The 7643-nt window shown below is 34.4% G+C and overlaps 1 protein-coding gene across 1 annotated transcript in view; it reads left to right on the forward strand.

Moving 5' to 3' along the window:
* The window catches only part of VWA8 (von Willebrand factor A domain containing 8), a gene marked incomplete at its 5' end in the record, with an annotated part of 402506 nt that overhangs the window by 227099 nt on the left and 167764 nt on the right, over window positions 1-7643 (forward strand).

Genomic DNA, 7643 nt, shown 5'->3' on the forward strand with positions numbered 1-7643 from the left:
TGTTTCAGTTTCATAGATGCAAGAGGTAATGAGAACAGTAGGTCCGTTTCATTTGGACAAAGTGCCTAAGTTTTATTTTATACAGGTTACTTGCTTAACCTTAGTTAGGGATCTTGCAAATATGATTTTGTCTGGAAGGATAGTTGACAGAGTTTAATAGATTATTTAAGTTGGTACAAATTCACTGGAAAATGGTTTAAGTACACATAATAATGCATCTAATGCATATCTGTCTACAAAAAAATCAGTATTATAAATTCACAAAGGACAATAATTACTTTAAAATTAAATTATTATTTGACTTCAGTCTCATGTAGGAGGCACTATCTTTCTGTAGAAAAAAATTCTAAATATAAATCAGCAATTAGTCCAGCGAAATATATATTATCTCCTAAAGATGTCTATCATCCTTATTTACTCATTGAACTTATTATAAAAACTTGTCAGAACATATGGCAATAAAACAAATTATTGAACTTAGGAATTTCTTAAAGAGAAACAAATATTTCCCTTTGGTGGTAAAAGCACAAGATGGAGTTATATTATCATTGAAATTATCAGTACATTGGTTTATATTATTAATGAATGAGTACATCATTTTTCTAGAAGAGTGATTGGTGGTCAGTTGTTCATAAATACACCTTTTTGTATGATACCATTTTACTGATTGATTAGCAGTCCTAATTAGCATTTTGAAGCTAGGTCATTAATTTTATGGACATACTCTATCTTCCATATCTGGGAGTTCAAGAACTTGCCATTAATACATAAACTTCTGTTAGTACACAATTTTTGGACTTTTCTCTAATAAACTATATCTTTATTTTCAGTTGGAAGTATGTGGACTTTATTACTGTTAACAAATTTATATAATTAGAGTTCTAGCTTCATGAATACTAGGTTTGTAATTAAAAATTACTTGTTTTATACACTTGTATAACTTTAAATAATAAAAAAAAAAATGTGTCAGTTGGTAAGGTCAAGCCTAAAAAAAAAATTATTGGCAATTTCAATTTCTAAGGAAGATACACAAAATGGTTTATTCTTACTCATTAGCATCCTTAGCTTTAAATTGAAAATTTTTTGGCCTGCCATGCTAATTCCTCCCATGACAAGTTAATTCTAACTCTAAAACTTACTTATATGAGTAGAAACAAAAGTACATTCAGCCTGGAAACAAGATGGTCAGGCTTATGCTTCACATGGGACGGAAACAATTAGATGTCCTCCTATTGCACGTTGCTAAAAGAGGCATATAGCAGATGTGGGGTATGCGTGGATTTTCCTCTGGGTTGGTGTTAGTTGGTAGACTATAATTTGCATAATTATTTAAAGCATTTTTCCCCTCATCGATTAATTGCAATGACTTGGGCAGCTCAAAAGTAATGATGTTATTTTATCGTCCTTCAACGAAATCCACGGGTTCCATAATACTGTTTCTATCAATGGTCTTTTTCTTAGACAGGGTAGCATGATGATGAAATTATCAAAGAAACAGCTGGGAATTAAGCTGTTGGTCATACATTCTACTTGATACCTAAGGCAATCGTGGAAAAACAGAGCAAAGATATAGTTCTGCCCTCCACAAGTTCAGTCTCATTTTACTTTAGAAAAGCTACTTCACTAACTGGCTTCCTTGCTGGTAAAATGAGGGCATTCTTATCATAGATGGCATAATCTTATCATTTACCATCTATATCAGGACATCTGTAATCATGGAAAGGGTACTGACAGTAACACTGAGAAAAGAGATGTGAAAAAAAGACTGTCCTGGTCAGGCCCAAATGAGTAGTTGTCCTCATTATACATCAGTAAGGTTCCCTTCTACTGTAACATCATTTGGATTTTAATGTAATCTCAATGTATCATCTGCAAAAGCAAAAAAGGAAGCATAACAAAGAAGCAATACTTTTGTTTATGGTAATCATATAGACCTATGACGGTTTAGAGTCATCCCCTGCAGTCTTATGATTTGACTTAAACTTCTCTAGACCTTTTGCTTAACTAGTGATTCTAGACTGCTTCTGTCCAGCCATGCAGGTACTGTGTTAGTGAAGAAGATCCTTATGAATTTCAATTCCTAAGAAAAGAGAGTAAAATATTTTAATTACTATTAATGTATTTTTGCCCTGGATTAAAAGGTCTTGCTACAACTTGTTAATTTTTTTTGTTCTCTAATATAGCCATAGTGATAGTGCTTATTAGGTAGAAACAAAACTACATTGAGTACAGTAAACAAGATGGTCATACTAATAGGAAGTGGGGGTGGGAAGGTAACTGTCCACCTCTACATATAGTTAAAAAGAGATCAAAGACAGATGTTGTAGAAGAGGGGAATTTTTACATGAGTCAAGAATGAAACTAAACCATTTGTGTGGTCACCTACAATGCCTTCTTCCTGAACTAAAATCAGAATCTGCTTTCTCTGTTCAGGGGTGGTGATGTTGTTTTAGTGCTTGTGGGTGAAATTCCCAACAGAGAAAATCCTTCACTTTTCCCTGTTACTCTTCTAAATAATGCAACAAATTTATCTGTCTCATTGGTCCTTGCATGTTTTTTAAAGGTGTAACATGATCAGGAGAATTCAAATTGTCTTCTTTTATAAACCTTTGCTAAACCTGGTAATTTAGACTGAATCTTACTGGGCAGTTGTTTTACTTTGCTTGTTCCTACTGAAATGCAGCTGTAGTATTCCCAGATCTTGGAACCTAGAACCGAATTGACTACCTACACCGCACTCTGCATTTCTCCCCTCTTCTAGTACTTCCTGGGGTTTGTTATTGGTCCTCTTGTAAGTTTCTCATATATGAGAAAGGACATGTCAGAGAGAGAGCAAATATAACCAAATTAGGAAGAAATTTTTTTTTTTTGGAGAGATTTTCACTGTAGGGCGCGTGCGCTCGCCAGACAGACAGAGAGAGACATAGAGACAGAAAGCGAGAAATCACCCCCCAGGGGGGATGGTCACGCCGCAATCCCTTCTCCTCCATTCTCCTCTCGGGATCTTGGGCACGCACGCACACGCGCCCGGCGTGAGTTTTAAGCCACCGGGTCCGGGACACGAACCGCGGTCGACTACGTGGGAGTCCAGCGACATAGCCATTATGCTAACTGCTGGTTCCCGGAAGAAATTATTTTTAAAATTATGAATATCATGCTTTATATGGGCTTTAACTTAATTGTGTGACTGTAGAGAAATGCCTAGTCAAGGCCATTGATGGGTGGTGTGTGGGTAAGTTGCATGCACATGAAGGCACTAATCTCATTTTGTCTGTACATGCTATGATAGGAGTATTAGGGTTAAAACCTAAACTCTTGAGTTATAAATGCCATTGTTGGAAATATATAATATATATTTCATATACATATCAAATAAAATAATTAGATCTAAACATCCAACCAAAGTTGTAGAGGTTATCTTCTCTAGTTAAATATAGATACCTATAGATAATAAGTATAAACTTCAGTGTTTGTTTTTTTCCTCAAGGAGATTTTATTTCTGAAGTTTCTTTTATTTGGAAATAAGCATACTCCTAGCACATTAGCACTTCCAAATTAAAAAGTGTGTTTCTGAATAATTTATGAACTCTGTCATGCTAGAGAAACACTTTATTAAGGGATAAAAAAAATTCATTTTCTTTTTATAAACCTCGATTTTAAGTGACTCAATACACTATTTTATCTTAAATTTATAAGCTACTTTACATAGTTCTTAAAATGAGCAAATTTTCATTTCATAATTCTACAAAGGAATGTAAATACTCTACTTCTAAATGTAATAATTATAGCATTATTAATGATAATTTAATAACAATGGTAATGTTGATGATGGTAATATAAACACTTATGAATAACTATGTGCCAAGTACATTCAAAGCACTTTCTTTACAAAAATCCATGGTATATGGATAATATTTCATTTTATAGATGAGGAATTTGAAACATGGAAAAGTTCCCATAACTTACCTAAGGTTAGAAAGCAGAGGTCAAGCTGAGATATATATAATATTAATTTCAATTCTAAATATAAGAAGATTGGTAAGCAGATTGTGGACAGTCTCTAAAGGAGAGTTATCGGGGTACTAAAAGTTACCAGTAGTTTTTAAGGGGACCTTAGGATTATTTTGTGTGTTTGTTTGTTTTTTAGGGTTTTTACTATAAGGCGCAAACCCTAATGGGAGAGAGACAGAGAGAGGAAAAGTGAGAAATCACCCCCCCCACACACACACACACACACCCAGGGTGGATGACTACACTGCAGTCTCTTCTCCATTCTCCTCTCGGGATTTTGACCACGCACGCACAATTACCTAGTTTGATTGTCAAGCTGCCAAAATCCAGGACTTGAATCACAGTAGACTATGTGGGAGTCCAGCACCTTAACCACCACACCACCTGCTGCCCCCAGAGGACCTTAAGATTTTAAGTAATCAACTTAGAAATCATCATTAACCATGATATCATATACATATAATACATAAATTCTTATTCTTCAAAGTTATAACAGATTAAAATTATTTTATTATAGTCATATTTAAAAATTTTAAAAGTAAGGGACCAATAGGTGGTGTAATGATTCCCATATGTTTGACCATGGTTGGAATCCTGGACCCCGAAGCTTGAAAATCACTCCAGGTATGTGTGTGTGTGTGCCCAAAATCCTGAAAAAAGAATGGAGGAGCAGGGATTGTGGTATGGCCATCCTCCCTGGGGAGTGATTTCTTGCTTTCTGTCTCTCTATCTCTCTAGCAAGCACACACTCCCTATACCAAAAATAAATAGATAAATAATAAAACAAAAAGCATATTAATACAAACTTTTGGCACAACAATGGTCATTTTAGGGATCTCTTCATTCCCGTTTGAACTTTCTTTCTTTGTAACATATTAGAGAAGCATGAAATAAAGCCCAAGATAATTCATTTAGAAAATAAAACTAGAAAACTATGTGCCTAGCATAGATGTATACTAGCCATCATTTCTTCCTGATTTGGACCACAAAAGGTTTTTCATGAAAAACCCTTGAAGAGTGTGGTCTTTGTTGTTATCTAGAGGACGCATTGCTCACCAGAGAAAGATGGAGAAAGACAGAGAGAGGGAGAAAGCACCTCCCCGCAACAGGTAGAATCATGCAACCATTCCTTCTTCATTTATCCATCTGTCAAGATTTTGGGCAGACACACACACACGCCAAGTGTGTTTCTTAAGCTTCTGGGACCAGCATTTGAACCACGTGATTGGCCATGTGGTATCTGTCTCCCCTGACAACTAGGTCTTGGGACCTACACTGTGGTCATTTTAAATAAATCAAACATACAGAGAGATTGTTTTTACACTCTGAAGTTATCTTGTGTTTTTCTCTTCCTGTCTTCCCTAGGAGACATGTTTATTAAATATTTTAATAATCATTCTCACTCCAAATTTTTAGCTGTTACCTTTGCTGATTTCTTTTTTAATGCTACTTTGCTTATTCTTAACCACTTTTTCTCTCAAAGTATTTATTGCCTATTTGTCAATGACAAATGAGCTATGCTCTACCATTCACTTGAATCAGTCAAGCAGAATAAAAAAAAATTGAGGAAATGAAAAGTTTGTCTTTATAGGCTTTCTTTATGATGCAGAAGACTGGCTTCTCACTTATTGTTAAGACAAAATAGCAAAAAGAAAATAAAAATTCTAATAGTTCTACCATCCAGAAATAACCATTGATGAATCCTTCTAGACCTTTTTCAGTGATTGTGTTAATTCATACACTGAGCAATATTTTCTCCAATCGTTTTTATTTTTCCGAGTCTTTTTTTTTCTTAATAGAAGAGACATAACCCTACAAAGGGGTTCTTAAAACATTGCATTCCCAAACTTTTTTTGTCAAAAGAATGTTATATAAAATTAAGTTCAATTATGTATGTCACTTCTTTCCCACTTCCATTTTTTTCCCATTCCCCTGGCTCCCTGAAATTTTACACTTAAGATATTTATCCTAAGCATAAGGAACAGATTCACAAAGCATATGAGGTACTCTGTTAAGGAATAAAAACAAATATTAATACTTTGTGTCTTCATTCATATATTTAAATATCATTATCCTTTTTAGATATATAAAAATGGTCTTGCCAGATAGACTGCACCTCTAAAAATGACAGTTATGGGTGGCTGTAACCTCAAAGTGCCCCATATATAGTGAAGAAGCCCTTTTGGTGTCTTGTTACTCCTCACATGACATTTATTATGCATTCTCTCCCTGCTTTCAAACACTTTATTAAAAAAAAAAAAAAAGTAACCTCATTTTTCAGGCCAAAAAAAAAAAAAAGGTAATTTTGAATTACCAAGATCTAGAACTATATTAGCCAATATTTTTACTAAATGTCTTCAATAGGCTTACGTTTAAAATAATTTAAAAGCACAGGGCAGCTATTGATAGTGATTGTTTCTGAGAGAAGCACAGGGAAGAGGAAAGGAGGCTTCACTTCCTATACTATCTTAATTCCAACACATTTATTGTTTTCTCTATTTTTTAAATGTCCATTGACTCTTTAGACACTGAAATTTTTCTTTTTCCTTAAATCAAAATATTTAAGAAAAAGGTTTATTCTGAAATTGCCCTAATTTTTTAAAAAAATGTTTATTCGTGTACTACTTTCATGAGAGACAGAGAAAGGAACAGAGAGACAGGCACCCCCACAGGGTCTTTACAGGGACTAAACCCAAGACCTTTCCAATGTGGGTCCAGCTGCGTTACCATTGCACCACCACCTGGCCCTTTCCCAAGAAATTGCTATTTCTTGGGAGCTTTGCCTCCAGTAAAGCAAAGCTTATGCCACATATAATGCCTACTCTAAGGGGAGAACATTCGCTCCTTCAGGAAAGGCAATTGAGAAATAAAGTTAGCCAGGCATTCGTATGACACTTCAACACAGAATAAATAAGTCTGTACGTTGGCAGACATCAACATAAACATATCGAATAAGGGTAGAAAACAGATTCTAAAGCAGCAAAAATAAAAATAGTTGACATATATCAAGTCTTTACTAGATGCTCTGTGCTCTAAGCACTTTACAAGTATCAACTCACCTAATCTACACAATAGTTTTTTTTCCCATTAGGCAAGTAATTTTTTTTTCCTATTTTATTTATTGAGGGTTGGAAGCATATGTGTGTGTGTGTTTCAATCTGTTTTATAGATTAAGAAACTAAGGCTCAGGAGAGTAAATAATTTAACAAATTATAAAACTAATAAATAGCAGGATGGGCAATTCAACCACAGCTCTGTCTAGATCTAAAGCCTAGTATCTTTCTGTTAATTCTACTTTCTGAACAAGAAAAACAATGTACTACAACATGGGATATAGAGGTTAAAAGATAATAGAAACTCTAAAATTGTCAAATTCTGTTTGCTACCATTTCGGGACATATGTGAGACATAAGATACATATAACATCTGCTTTAATGACTAGCCTCATTTTTGTCATAGTTTCTTTCTCTCTCTCTGTCTCTCTTTTTTTCCTTTCCTTCCTTCCCTCCCTCCCTCGTTATCTTTCTTTCCTTCCTTCCTTTCTTTTCTTCTTTCTTTCTTTCTCTTTCTTTCTTTCTTTCTTTCTTTCTTTCTTTCTTTCTTTCTTTCTTTCTTTCTTTCTTTCTTTCTTT

Source organism: Tupaia chinensis, unplaced genomic scaffold (assembly GCF_000334495.1).
Source record: "Tupaia chinensis unplaced genomic scaffold, TupChi_1.0 Scaffold000458_2, whole genome shotgun sequence".
In the NCBI taxonomy this organism is placed as follows: domain Eukaryota; kingdom Metazoa; phylum Chordata; class Mammalia; order Scandentia; family Tupaiidae; genus Tupaia; species Tupaia belangeri.